Source organism: Apium graveolens, chromosome 6 (genome assembly GCF_009905375.1).
Source record: "Apium graveolens cultivar Ventura chromosome 6, ASM990537v1, whole genome shotgun sequence".
In the NCBI taxonomy this organism is placed as follows: Eukaryota; Viridiplantae; Streptophyta; class Magnoliopsida; order Apiales; family Apiaceae; genus Apium; species Apium graveolens.
In genome coordinates, this window is record NC_133652.1 from 253541055 (window position 1) to 253556890 (window position 15836).

The 15836-nt window shown below is 37.8% G+C and overlaps 1 non-coding gene across 1 annotated transcript; it reads left to right on the forward strand.

The window, feature by feature from the left end:
• The first annotated feature begins 14968 nt into the window (after positions 1-14968).
• LOC141670037 (small nucleolar RNA R71) lies at positions 14969-15075 on the forward strand. Its single transcript, XR_012554288.1, has one exon. It is a non-coding gene; the product is annotated as a small nucleolar RNA R71 (small nucleolar RNA).
• Positions 15076-15836: the final 761 nt, after the last annotated feature.

Genomic DNA, 15836 nt, shown 5'->3' on the forward strand with positions numbered 1-15836 from the left:
GCATATGTGGGTCAAGATTCCTGTGTTTGGCTGATATAATTATGTGTGGGCTATCGTATGGGTAGACGATAGGCTTTTGACGCGTAGTTCGTCGAGTGGTTATCGTTTAGACGATTAAAGTTATATCTTTTAATTATAGATGCGGATCTCTCGAGTTGATCGGGACAAGACGTTGGATAAGGAATGAGATGGAATGGTATTGGGTATCTGGCTTCTAGCAATCGCAGGAGCAGCATATCAGTAAGGTGTTGAAAAGAAGGACGATGATGTTTTAAGACAGAATTTCAGAATAGATGCGTGTTTGCGAGTGTGACTAACTGCTAAAAACCCAAAGGCAAGTACCCTAACCTCACTTATCATTCAAGTGACGTTTAATTCGATTCATATTATGCAAGTATCACTATCATCAATTATTGTTCAAGTGACATTTATTTTGAATCGTATCATGCAAGTATTGCTTTTCCTATTCTCAGTTTAGAATCGATAAATGTTTTACATATCGCTGAATTAAATAATTCTGTTTATGCAAGTATTCTTCAGCTATTCTATGTTCAGAGTAGCTAAGTGATTTTACTTATCCAATTATCGGATTTATAAATTTTGTGGATTTTGAGAAAGATGACGTTGTTTTGGTTTTCTGCCCAAGTGAATGGGCGAATAAAATTTATAAGGGTGTCGAGTATTATGACCCCTTTCAATAAAAATGTTTTAAGATTGGATGGTTGCGTAAGAGGCCGTGGCGGCGGTCCAGCGTGAGCTATGTGTTATACAGGATATAACACCTTGCTAGGCCGATATGTGCCTTGGGTACCCTTTGTTTAGTTGGATATGCTTCGGCATACCGGTGTTGCTCCGCGGCTGATCACCGGCGGCAACACACCGTCGTTCGAGGATTCCAATCTAAATTATGATATTGTTTTGATATTCATAGAATAAATGATTTATCAACTGATTCTGTTTTGGATTAAAAGTACTGATTCTGTTTTGGATTAAAAATACTGATTCTGTTTTGGATTAAAGTGAATTGTGGTTTTGATTCAGTTTCTTATTTTTGCTGATACTTACATTGTTGTTAAATATCAAAGGTGGTATTAGTATAGATGATTGATGTTGACTTCAGTATGGAATGTTGTGAGCATCAAAGTTCGTATTTATATCTAATTTGATATAATAACAAAATAAGTATTAATATCAAGAGTTGAGTTTTTGGGTAAAGTTTATGATTCATTCCCTGATCATTGTTTCATGTTATTGTGGTTTACCATATTTCCGTAAACACTGTTTTTACGAGTTTTATTCTCGTCAAGATTCAAAGTATTGCTGAAGCATGTCGCTCAAGAATATCAAAATGGTTTTGAATACAATTAAGGAATCAATTCTGGGGTTCCTTAACTAAAGTTTTATGATTCAGCAATTATGATTTTAAAAATGTTTTGCTCTAATGCAGATGTCAATTTTATATCAAAAGACCCTATATATGCTATAATGATCTTGCTGAGCATTTCTTCCGCTCATACTTGCCTGTTTTTAAATTTAACCTCCAGTGAGGATTAGCTTGCGCTGTTTAGCTGCGTAATTCAAGGAAGCAAAGAAGAAGCTTTTGGAAGGTGGTTGATCCAGGGTTTGCGATCTAGTGTAAGTTTTATTGTGTAAAGTTGTTTATATTATATTATATTATATTATATTATAGTTTTGTATTTTATTTGGGCCTAGTATACTTCATTTCGAAGTTATACTAGTGGGTTTAATTGTGAGTTGGAATTTATTGAAAAGAGTTTTAAAAGAAAGTGAGAAAAATTTATTTGTGGAATTTGGATATCTTGTTTCTAGAACTGTAACCTTAAAAGATCTTGGATTAGTTTGGGGTCATTTATGCTAAATATCTTCCGCTGGCATTTAATTTTGATTAAACAGGTTATTTTGGATTGAGGTTTCATAGTGACGATCAAATCTTCTGACCCCGGATTTGGGGGCGTGACAGGTTGGTATCAGAGCTGAGGTTATAGTAAACTAGAAACGAGAGTGTGTAGGAGTGTGTATAGCTATGTAAGGACGTTTGAGCTCATATCGAGTTCCTGTTGGACTATTGGATATAGTACCAACGAATAAGTTAAGATAGGCGTATTCGTTTGAGATGGTTGTGTTGAGCTGGATGGAACTCCGGGAAACTGGAAACTTATATGGTGGAATCTTTTGAGGCTACTACGATTTGACGACGATGAAGATTATCGATATCCTTGAAACATGAAGAAGCGTCTAGAATCAGATGACGATTTAACTGGAGAGTTCAAATTGAAGATAAATATTAAGACTTTGGCAATACCTTTTCTTTCTATAATTTCTTTTGACATCTCTCAAAAAGAAGTAATTGTTAGAGGATATATTCCCTAACACTCATTTTTAATCATATCTGTGTTTTAAATGTGCCAGAGGCTGTCATGAAGCCTATTTTTCAGGTTTTGATAGCTTTGTCAAGTTATGATAATTTAATTCCACTTTTCTTAGTTGGTGAATAGTTTCTTGATGATGTGACACCATTTGCTCATTTGGTGACATAATTTTGTTCTCTGGATTTCATTTCCTTCAGAAATATTAGCTTTGAAATCTTGTCAGCTTTATTCATTTGATTTTCAATTTCTTTCATATTCTTTTATTCTGACTGAGATGAACAACCTTAACTATAAGGGACACAAGGTATCCCTGTCTGTGTGATAGGAGTTGGATGGGACGCTATCACTTGTGTGTATTGTGAATACATGAAGGTTAACAACCTTTAGTAGTGTCTTAATTTGGACACGCAATACCAAGTTCGTTTGATCATATTGATCTCTCAGTTATTCTTTTATTTCAACAATATTTTTTTCTCCAATTCAGATTCTATCCTGTTATGATATGAAATTCTTTTCTTTTCTATGATGTTATCATTTCAAATATTCAAAGGTATGCCAATCAAGTTAAGTTGAGTATCCTGGTCAAGTCAAAGTAAGGCGGTGTGACGGAAAGTTGGATAGAAAACCCTTAGTGCTTTCTTCTGCTGATTCCGAGGACGGAATCCTTATAAGGTGGGTAGATTGTAATATCCCATATTTTCAAATATTATTATTATAATTATTTGGAATTATTTATGTGATTTTAGGTGAATTTTGGTGAATTATCTGATAAGTGGAATTGATGTTTGGGTGTTTATATGTGATATTATTTGAGTATTTGAATTTTTATATGTCTAGAATAGAATATAGATAATTGTGATATTTTTCTGGTAATTTTTGGACTGTTAGATGATTTTATATTAATTTATGAATTATTAATTATTTTCTGAATAATTACCAAAATTATTTTATAAAGCCGGGAATCGTCCGAATTCAACCGTTTTTGCGTTTTTACAACCCGAAACTTTTCCGAAAACTCCTTCCTAACCTAATCTGGTAATTCCGGACATTTTCCGTGTTTTGACTTTTTCGATCCGGATTACGGTTTGACCCGTGCGCGGCCCGGCGCAAGATTTTCGATACGATAGTTATTTCGGTAATCAATAAAACCCGTATTTTCGAGAGACGGGATATTTTTATATTATTCTCGTATATAATATTTTATAAAAAGCTCGGTTTTGATAATTATCCAATTTTGATATCAAATCGGATCGTTATTGCAGTTACTTAGCGGCTAAGCAACTAATTTAATGATCCAAAATGATCCAAAACGATCCAGAACGATCCAATATTCCATAAATATAAATAGCCTATTTCTTATTTCGTTTATTCCGTTTATTCATTTGCAACCAGTTAAAAACACCGTAAATACAGAGAAAAACCCGAGAAAACCGATACGTTTCCGAGAATCAAACACACGAACGAAGGCGTTATCGAACTCCGATTCGGGCGTGCAGTATATCAAAACGAAGCTCTCGGAATCCTCTATCTGAATCAATCATCAGTTTCCTTCCAGAAATCACAGTAATTTTCTTATTTAATTATTTATATTTGAATTATTTGATAATTAAATTACGAATTTTTGTTCTTGATGTTGTTGATGTGATTTGATGATTCCATGTTGTAGAGCATGTTTTTCTGGTCAATTTGGTATATTATATGTCAAAAATAGAGTTCAATATCATATAGAAATTAAGGTTTGATTTTCTGAAAATTTCTTGAATATGTGTTCTTGGTGTTCTTGAGAAATTCTGAAAATCAAAGTCAATTTTGAAGGCGTTATTGAACACCAAATCACAAGTATTTGTAACCGTTGTGAAGCCCTTGATGAGAGATATATGTTCGTACCCATATCATCAACAGAGGATGATTATTGTGAAAATTTCATTTTTTTCAATTTAGACCCGATTTTGATTCTTGATTTCTGGGTTGTTTTGATCGTTTTAGATGTTAGTAATAGATTGCATATAGTCTCAGCATCATTTTTCTATACAGCACGTCGAAAATGGTTTAGAAATCATCGAAATCGGTGTTAGCCGGAGTTGAAGCTCAATCGTCGGCTTCAATGGAGGTTTTGGCCGGCGATGAGGTTTCCGTTTTGTGTCATCGAAGTTGAGGCTGAATCTGTGTTTCTGGGAGTTAGTCGAGTGAGTTTGGTAAAGAATCAGGGCTGTTGCGTGTTGTTTATGGGCAAAACGGAGTCTCGCCGGAACCGGTGAACTCGACGGAATCTGCAGATGATCCGGCGTGTTCTTCGTGTTCTTGGCGACCCGATAACCCGGTTGCCTGACCCGATTTCGACCCATATTTGATTCTATTTTCCCCAATTAAAAATCCAGAAATCTGTTTGTGCAGATTTTCTTTTAATAATAATTCAAAATTCTTTTATTAATTACAAAAATTCATTTGTTTAATTTTGAAATTCATTATTTATTATTCTGAAAATTTATTTTAATTCAAAAATAAATCCAAATTATTTAGTTAATTAATTTTAGTTGATAATTGATTATTTAATTAGTCAATTAATTTAAATATTAATTGATTAATTAATTGAATTAGTTATTAATTAATTTTAATGGATTATTTAATTAGATTTAATTATTTATCTTTGATTAAAAAATTTCTGAAAAATAGTTTTGAGTTTTAAAATATTATTTTAAATTATTTTCCAAGCTCGATAATTCTTATAAAATTATTTTAGGGTGTTCGAACCCTATTATTTAATTATTAAATGATTCGGAGATCGTTTTTATTCCGAAAAATGTTTAAAAATTCATAATAAATCAACCGTTCGTCTGTTTAATATGAAACGAACGCGTACAGACTCAGAAAAATATTCCGCTTTCATTAAAAATACTTTCGAGACCCAAATCCTTTTTGTTCGAAAGGTCGTTTGTTTTACAAGTTATTCTGAGTCGATTATTGATATATAAATCACATTTTTGATCTGATTTCAGTTTTAAACGTATCGAGTCGAACCTTCTGATGAACTGAGTCATATGTGATATGAATTATGTGATACGTGGATTATGTGCTTACGTGCTATGTGAATTATGTGCATATGTGGGTCAAGATTCCTGTGTTTGGCTGATATAATTATGTGTGGGCTATCGTATGGGTAGACGATAGGCTTTTGACGCGTAGTTCGTCGAGTGGTTATCGTTTAGACGATTAAAGTTATATCTTTTAATTATAGATGCGGATCTCTCGAGTTGATCGGGACAAGACGTTGGATAAGGAATGAGATGGAATGGTATTGGGTATCTGGCTTCTAGCAATCGCAGGAGCAGCATATCAGTAAGGTGTTGAAAAGAAGGACGATGATGTTTTAAGACAGAATTTCAGAATAGATGCGTGTTTGCGAGTGTGACTAACTGCTAAAAACCCAAAGGCAAGTACCCTAACCTCACTTATCATTCAAGTGACGTTTAATTCGATTCATATTATGCAAGTATCCCTATCATCAATTATTGTTCAAGTGACATTTATTTTGAATCGTATCATGCAAGTATTGCTTTTCCTATTCTCAGTTTAGAATCGATAAATGTTTTACATATCGCTGAATTAAATAATTCTGTTTATGCAAGTATTCTTCAGCTATTCTATGTTCAGAGTAGCTAAGTGATTTTACTTATCCAATTATCGGATTTATAAATTTTGTGGATTTTGAGAAAGATGACGTTGTTTTGGTTTTCTGCCCAAGTGAATGGGCGAATAAAATTTATAAGGGTGTCGAGTATTATGACCCCTTTCAATAAAAATGTTTTAAGATTGGATGGTTGCGTAAGAGGCCGTGGCGGCGGTCCAGCGTGAGCTATGTGTTATACAGGATATAACACCTTGCTAGGCCGATATGTGCCTTGGGTACCCCTTTGTTTAGTTGGATATGCTTCGGCATACCGGTGTTGCTCCGCGGCTGATCACCGGCGGCAACACACCGTCGTTCGAGGATTCCAATCTAAATTATGATATTGTTTTGATATTCATAGAATAAATGATTTATCAACTGATTCTGTTTTGGATTAAAAGTACTGATTCTGTTTTGGATTAAAAATACTGATTCTGTTTTGGATTAAAGTGAATTGTGGTTTTGATTCAGTTTCTTATTTTTGTTGATACTTACATTGTTGTTAAATATCAAAGGTGGTATTAGTATAGATGATTGATGTTGACTTCAGTATGGAATGTTGTGAGCATCAAAGTTCGTATTTATATCTAATTTGATATAATAACAAAATAAGTATTAATATCAAGAGTTGAGTTTTTGGGTAAAGTTTATGATTCATTCCCTGATCATTGTTTCATGTTATTGTGGTTTACCATATTTCCGTAAACACTGTTTTTACGAGTTTTATTCTCGTCAAGATTCAAAGTATTGCTGAAGCATGTCGCTCAAGAATATCAAAATGGTTTTGAATACAATTAAGGAATCAATTCTGGGGTTCCTTAACTAAAGTTTTATGATTCAGCAATTATGATTTTAAAAATGTTTTGCTCTAATGCAGATGTCAATTTTATATCAAAAGACCCTATATATGCTATAATGATCTTGCTGAGCATTTCTTCCGCTCATACTTGCCTGTTTTTAAATTTAACCTCCAGTGAGGATTAGCTTGCGCTGTTTAGCTGCGTAATTCAAGGAAGCAAAGAAGAAGCTTTTGGAAGGTGGTTGATCCAGGGTTTGCGATCTAGTGTAAGTTTTATTGTGTAAAGTTGTTTATATTATATTATATTATATTATATTATAGTTTTGTATTTTATTTGGGCCTAGTATACTTCATTTCGAAGTTATACTAGTGGGTTTAATTGTGAGTTGGAATTTATTGAAAAGAGTTTTAAAAGAAAGTGAGAAAAATTTATTTGTGGAATTTGGATATCTTGTTTCTAGAACTGTAACCTTAAAAGATCTTGGATTAGTTTGGGGTCATTTATGCTAAATATCTTCCGCTGGCATTTAATTTTGATTAAACAGGTTATTTTGGATTGAGGTTTCATAGTGACGATCAAATCTTCTGACCCCGGATTTGGGGGCGTGACAGCTGACATTCTGTACTTCGGCGCGGCCGTGCGCTTGATCAGCGCGGGTGCACTGGGCTTCTGCCAAGACTGACTTCTTTATTTTTCTTGCAGCTTCGAGTCGGCTTTCAACGAGCTTTTATTCCAACACCACCTTGACACCAAATTAGCACCAAAATAATGCTAATGCACCTGATTACCGAGATAATACCTGAAATGCAAAAACACTCGAAAACATGTTAAAACACTTAACAACTTGAGTACAAAGGCATCAATTCAAAGCTTATTAGAGCATTATAAAGTGTCATAAATGCCACTCAACATACCCCCAAACTTGAATTGATGCTTGTCCTTAAGCATAAACAGTCTCAAAGAACAAGAAATAAAAAATGCATGAATGCAACTAATATGAATGCAACGATCCCCATAGAGTCACTAAACCAATCAACGTGCAACATCTCAGCAAATGCAATTATTCGCATAAAGATCAACCAAATCTCAAAAATCAACCTACAAACTGGAGACGTGCATGTGTGCAAATGCTTACAGATGTACTATCACAACTAGATCGACCATCATGACTCACTGACTTATCAAGACAATCGCAAGTTTATAAATAAAATAAAAGTTAAACTCAAAATAACTTATAACACTTCAATTCTTATATCAGAGTTTTGTATGGATTCATGCTTTTATTCACAATAAAACAACACAAGTATGCTTAATTGATCGTGCAATGAGTGAGGTCCACAAAAGACTTATATTATAGTACCAATGTAGCGAGTGTTAGGTTAGCGGATCCCAAACTATAAAAGCCTTAGGTCACTAGGCACAAAGCCCCCTAAGAACTTAATAACTCGAGTACTAAAGAGCCCACTCGTAATCAATTATACATACACTTATTCCTTTTTTTTCTTTTTTTTTCAACAATTTCTGAATGAGTGTGTTTCGCTCCATTTCATTCAACCCTAGACTACTCATAAAAATATGAGCCGGCTACTAGCCATTTGACACCTAGCCACACAACTAGCGATGAAATCTAATTTTCTCCAATTTTTAAATATCCATATCTTTTATTACTAAGAGAATATCCTAAATTCCAAATATAAACAAGCGATTAAACCTCGACAAACAAACAAACCATGACTATGATCTAGCACTCCATCAACCTATAAGACTTAGTGAAATATAAGTGTCTCTAGCATGCAAATCAATCTAATAAGACTCAACATCACTAAATACGACATCACTACACTAGCATCAATATCACAAGTCAATCGGAAAGTTATCTAAGGGATCATGTTATAATGTAAATGCATGAAACTACATGAACAAAATATCATAAAACTACCAAAAATATAATAAAAAAACCTACATGGCAAAATATGCAACTATATGAAATAAAACTATCATGAATATACAACTATATGAGACTCACACACTATATTCCTTCAACTACTACCCCCAAACTTAAAATATTCACTGTCCTTAGTGAAGGTAATAGTAAGGAATCAGGTATACCTATTGTGAATCAGAATCCTCACCCTCAACGGGTGGAGTGTCAGACGTGTCCGGAGGCGGATACACGGAATCCTCACTAAATACTGGCCACTGGATGTCAATACCAGTGGCTCTGAAAGCTGTCCCAAGTGCCTGGGTAAGATCATGTGCAAACCAACTATGGATGTCGTGCATCACATCCATCATCCTCGCGAGACGTCTATATTGCGTCGAACTCAAATCAGCTCCCATCTCTGCTTCTACTACCTCCTGCTGCTGCTGCTGCAACGAACCGGCCTCCTCCCCACACTAAGCTCTCCAAGCTGCTCGGCGGGCATGCTGAGAACCTCCTGCATTAGCAGCCTCCATGGGCACACCACCTGGCAGATGATTATATGAATAACCAAGCCCCTTAGGACCGGGCTTCCCTCCATACCATTCTTGCATGCTCTGCAGCGTAGAACTATCAATAGGAGCACTGGGAAGCTGCAGCTGCTCATGTGCTGGCCAATGAACACCAACTGCCACGCACAGCTTCGTCACCACGGACGCATATAATATAGATCCCGTAGTACTCCCCCTCAAGAACTTCAGAATCCCCTAATAGATCACCATCCCCAAATCTATATATTTTACCTGAAGAATGCCCCATAACAGCCATGCACGCTCCACAGTAATCTCATGCACATGCGAAGATGACATGATATTAGCACAAATAAATGAGTTCCAAGCCCGTGCAAACCTGTTCATGCATGACGCAAGGAATGTGGAGTAATCATTAGTGCCCCTCTTGAACTTCCAATGAGTCTCAGGCACACAGAGAGTAGCCACGATAAGATCCAAATCAAAGTCCTCCGGAGTCTTATCATTCCAAGTATCCTGACCCACCTTCCTCGCGGGCTGCTCAATCACCGCCCTGATAGCATTAGCACTGTACTCTACAGTCCTCCCCCTTACTACTGTATTCTTCTCCGTCTTTGCATTTGCATAGAACTCCCGCATAACACTCATGGGCACAACAGCGGGTGCCTCACAAAAAGAAACCCAGCCCATCTCGAGAATCATCTCTAACAGCTTACCATCCTTCCTTGATGGTAGAAAACCTTGCTCCTTAGCAATAGGCTTCGAGAGAAGCCTAGTATACTCCTCCTCAGCCTCAGGAGTAGAAAACCTGGGCCTCGCACCACCTGCAGATAAAAAATCGGTGGTGCTGTTGCTTCCAACTTGTGTTCTTTGTCTCTTGGGTGCCATCGGGATTGAAGAAGAGAGAATAAAAGTTTAAGTGTTTAGAGAGAATTTGTGTTTGAGAGTTTGTGAATTGGTGGAGAAGTTGTGTGTAAGTGTATGTATTTATAGGTGGAGAGGTGTGAATTTTATAAGCAATGGAAGTGGGAATTGATTATGGGAATTTTGGGAATAATGGAATTGATTAGGAGAGGGAATTATGGGATGTGGAAGAGTAAAAATCGGGTTGGAATAGATTTTTAGTTAAAAATCCCGATTTTCTCTTAAAACTGCCATTTTTCTATTTTTTTTATCAGGGACCCGGCGCGGCCGCACGCTAGGACAGCGCTGGCGCACTCACTCTCTGGAAAACCGGCGCGGGCATGCTTGGTTACTGGAAAAATGGCGCGGCCGCGCGCTGGATCAGCGCGGCCGCGCCCAACTTCTGTAGTTGGCCCTGAATTTTTTTCTTTTTCTGATTTTTTTATGTTTTCTCCTTTCTTCTTGCTTCTTCTACCTACTAATATACAACATACTTGGGTTGCCTCCCAAGAAGCGCTTCTTTTACGTCGCTAGCTCGACGTAGAATCTCGAGATCAAATGGACAATAAAACGACACTAACCACCTCGCGGTTTGCCGTGTCACCATAGTAATGCTTCAACCTCTGACAATTTACCTTGAATGCTTGGCCCAGATCATTCTTAAAAATTTCCACCGCTCCATGTGGAAACACAGTTTTGATAATAAACGACCCTGACCATCTTGACTTCAACTTTCCAGGAAAAAGACGGAGACGAGAGTTGAACAAAATAACTTGTTGCCCCGGCACAAATGACTTGAGCACTAAACCCCGATCGTGCCACCTCTTGACTTTCTCCTTATACATTTTGTTGTTCTCATAAGCTTGAAGTCGAAACTCGTCGAGTTCATTCAATTGAAGCATCCTCTTCTTTCTAGCTGCCTCCAAGTCCAGATTCAACTTCTTCAAATCCCAATATGCCTTATGCTCGAGCTCCACAGGAAAATGACACCCCTTACCATAGACCGACTAGTATGGCGACATTCCTAATGGGGTCTTATATGCTGTTCTATATGCCCAAACAGCTTCATCAAGCTTCAAAGACCAATCTTTCCTTGATGGACACACCACTTTCTCCAAAATGCGTTTAATCTCTCTATTAGATACCTCAACTTGACCATTTGTCTGAGGATGGTAAGCCGTGGCAATGCGATGATTCACATTATACCTTTTCATCATAGCAGTGAACTTGTGATTGCAAAAATGTGACCCCTCATTACTGATTATGACTCTTGGAGTCCCAAACCTTGTGAATATCTACTTATGAAGAAAATTAAGCACCACTTTTGCATCGTTCGTTGGAAACGCCTTAACTTCAAACCATTTCGACACGTAATCAACCACCAACAAGATATACTGATTGTTATAAGATGAGACAAATGGCCCCATGAATTCAATTCCCTAAACATCGAAGATCTCAACCTCGAGAAGCACATTAAGAGGCATCTCTTCCCTCTTAAACATATTACCCACACGTTGATATCGATCACATTTCAAAACAAATTGATGAGCATCTTTAAACAAGGTTGGCCAAAAGAAACCTGCTTGAAGAACACGAGCTGCTACCTTTTCTCCACCATAATCTCCTCCATAAGCCGTCGAGTGGAAATCTCGTAAGACCCCCCCCCCCCGTTTTGCTGTAAGGAATACATCTCCTGATGATTTGGTCAGCTCCTTGTCGAAAAAAAAATGACTCATCCCACATATACCACTTCATGTCATGTAGAAACTTCTTCCTTTGAGTATAGGATAAGTCGGGAGGCATGATATTACTCACAAGGTAGTTCACAATGTCTGCAAACCACGGTTCTTCCTCTTGCACCCCAAACAGCTTCTCGTCGGGAAAAGACTCATTTATTAATGTCTTATCTAATGAAGTAGCATTAGGATTTTCTAAACACGAGAGATGATCAGCGACTTGATTCTCAGTTCCTTTTCTGTCCTTGATCTCTAGTTCAAATTCTTGGAGCAAAAGAACCTATCTAATTAATCTAGGCTTCGAGTCCTTCTTTAAGACGAGATATCCAATTGCTTCGTGATCAGTGAAAACTGTCACCTTAGTCCCAAGTAGATAATATCAAAATTTCTCAAAATCGTAGACAATAGCTAAAAGCTCTTTCTCTTAGTATTATAATTCAGTTGAGCACCATTTAGGGTCTTACCAGCATAGTAGACCACATTAAATATGTTATTCTTTCTCTGCCCAAGAACTGCTCCAACTGCATAGTCACTTGCATCGCACATCATCTCAAAAGGCTCATTCCAATCAGGTGCAGTTATGACCGGTGTCGTGATTAAACTCTTCTTCAATGTCCTAAAAGCTGTAGGGCACTCATCATCAAACTTGAAAGGAATATCTTTCTCTAACAAACTGCATAAAGGCTTTGAAATTTTCAAGAAATCTTTGATGAAATGCCAGTAGAAACCTGCATGACCAAGAAAACTGTGAATTTCCTTAACTTAAATAGGTGGAGGAAGATTCTCAATGACCCCCACCTTGGCCTTGTCCACCTCTAGACCTTTACTAGAAACCTTGTGCCCGAGAATAATGCCCTGTCGCACCATAAAGTGACATTTCTCCCAATTGAGAACCAGATTGGTCTCAACGCACCTTTTGAGAATTATGTCCAAGATTTTGCAAGCATTCATCAAAAGAATCACCAAAGACTGGGAAGTCGTCCATAAACACCTCCATATTCTGGCCAATCATGTTAGAAAAGATGGCCATCATACATCTCTGAAATATGTCCGGTGCACCACACAGACCAAAAGAAACTCGTCTAAAGGCGAAAGTACCAAATAGACAAGTGAAGGTGGTTTTCTCCTGATCTTCTGGAGTGATAAAATCTGATTATAACCCGAATAGCCATCCAGAACACAATAGTACTCATGACCAGCCAACCTGTCGAGCATTTGATCAATGAAGGGCAAAGGGAAGTGATACTTCCTAGTGGCTTTGTTCAGCTTACTATAGTCCATGCAAACTCTCCACCCCATGATTGTCCTTGTAGGAATAAGCTCATTCTTCTCATTTTCTACCACAGTAATTCCACCTTTCTTTGGCACACATTGAACCGGGCTTACCCATGAACTGTCAGATATAGGGTAGATGATCCCTGCGTCTAGCCACTTAAGAATTTCCTTCTTTACTTCTTCCTTCATGATAGGATTAAGTCTTCTTTGCTACTCGACCATAGGCTTGCTACCTACTTCTAGCAGAATTTTATGCATGCAATAAAAGGGTTGATTCCCTTGATATCTGCTATAGTCCATCCCCAAGATTATGGGAATCTTCTTGTCCTCCCCGAAATCAAGAATGATGAAATTGGTAGGGAAGATAAGCTTATCAACCTTGACCAAGACATCCTCCACAATACCTCATGGATATGTAATAGAACGGTCGGCCAACTGCAAGGTCATATAAGTCGGTTTGGGATCAGGTAAATTCAACTGCTTGAAGATTGACAAGGGCATCAGATTGATGCTAGCTCCCAAGTCACATAAGCATCTGTCAAAAGATACTTTTCCAATAGTACATGGAATAGTAAAGCTTCCTGGATCTTTAAGCTTCGGAGGAAACTTCTATTGCAGCATAGCACTGCATTCCTCCATGAGAGCGACTGTCTCTAAATCATCTAGCTTCACCTTCTAGGAGAGAATACCTTTCATAAACTTTGTATAACTAGGCATCTGCTCAAGAGCCTCGGTGAAAGGTACGTTGATATGAAGTTTCTTGAACACCTCCAGAAACTTCTCAAATTGCTTGTCCATCTTTTTCTTCTGTAGCCGCTTGGGAAAAGGCGGTGGAAGATAGATCTGTTTCTCCCCTGTATTACCCTCAGGCGGAGTGTGCTTAATAGTAGTCTTCCTTGGTTCCACTTCTTTATCCTGTTGCTCTACTTCTTTCTCAGCCTCAGTATCTTCAGTCAACTCATGAGTTTGTTCGGGATTCGCAACCTTTACAGACCTTAAAGTGATTTCCTTTACCTGTTCTTTAGCTTCCCTCTTTCCTGGCACTTCAGTGTCACTAGGTAGTGTACCAGGCTGATGATTTAGCAAGGCATTGGCAATTTGCCCAATTTGATTTTCCAAGGTCTTGATAGAAACAGCTTGACTCTTACACATAAGCTTCAACTTCTATAATTTAGATTTTTCATTGGCTTGTTACAGCTGGAGTTGCTGTCTAGGTGCATAATGTGGTTGCTCAAAACCAGGGGGTTATACTGCTTAGCTGGGTACTGCTGATAAGGCTGTTGAACCGCATTCTAAGCATTGCTCCAACTGAAATTAGGATGATTGCAGTTGTTAGGATGATATGTGGATGGCACTGGTTGCTGCGATCGCTGGAAGTTGCTCACGAACTGAGCTGATTCACTAGAAATTGCACACTGATCAGTCTCATGGGCACCAACACAAAGTTCACAGACACTGGCGATTTGATTAACTCAATAGTTAGCCAAAGTGTCCACCTTTATCGTCAAAGCTTTAAGTTGGGCAGCAATAACAGTTGCTGCATCCAACTCCATAATTCTTGCGACTTTTCCCTGAGTCAGTCTCTGGGAAGGATTCCGGTACTCATTAGCAGCCATCAGTTCAATAAGTTTATAAGCTTCATCGTAGCTCTTAGCCCACAAGGCTCCTCCTGATACTGCATCAAGCATGGGTCTAGAAGTAGCACCCAATCCATTGTAGAAATAATTAATAATCATCCAATCAGGCATGCCATGGTGTGGGCACTTCCTTAGAATCTCCTTATATCGATCCCAAGCCTCACACAGAGATTCCCCAGTTTGCTGAGCAAACTGGGTAAGAGCATTCCTGATTGCAGCAGTTTTCGTCATGGGGAAGAATTTAGTGAGAAACTTTTGCGCGAGATCCTCCCAAGTGGTGATAGATCCTGTTGGTAGAGAGTGTAACCAACACTTAGCCTTATCCCTCAGAGAGAATAGGAAAAGGCATAGCTTGATAGTGTCTTCAGTCACATTATTGAATTTGAAAGTATCGCAGATCTCGATGAAACCCCTGATGTGCATGTTGGGGTCTTCAGTACGAGAACCCCCAAACTGAATGGAGTTCTGTATCATCTGAATCATTCTTGACTTGATCTCAGAAGTGTTAGCCCTGATGGCCGGTCTGATGATGCTTGACTGAATGTCATTAATCTTAGGCTGAGAATAGTCCATCAAAGCCTTCGGATTTTCTGCTTGATCTCCCATCGCTACTACAACTGGTTCTTCGACTTTCTCTTCTTCCTCTACCTTCTTTTCTTCCTTAAAAACTTCCTTACGAACTACCACAACTTCTTCCTCGGCTTTATCCAGTGTTCTCTTACGAGTACGTGAACGCGTATGTACACACCCTCACTAGAGTACCTGAAATAAGACAAGAAAATAGATAAGTAACAATGTCTGAGTCAATGAACTTTAACGACCACTGATGGAAAGCACATAAACTATCAATTAACACTGCAGTCCCCGGTAGTGGTGCCAAAAACTTGTTAGTCGCTAACAGGCGCTAATAATACACGCAAGTATACGAGTTCGCAAGTAGTATAGATTCTTTTCTAGTTTATTCCCACAGAGACTGT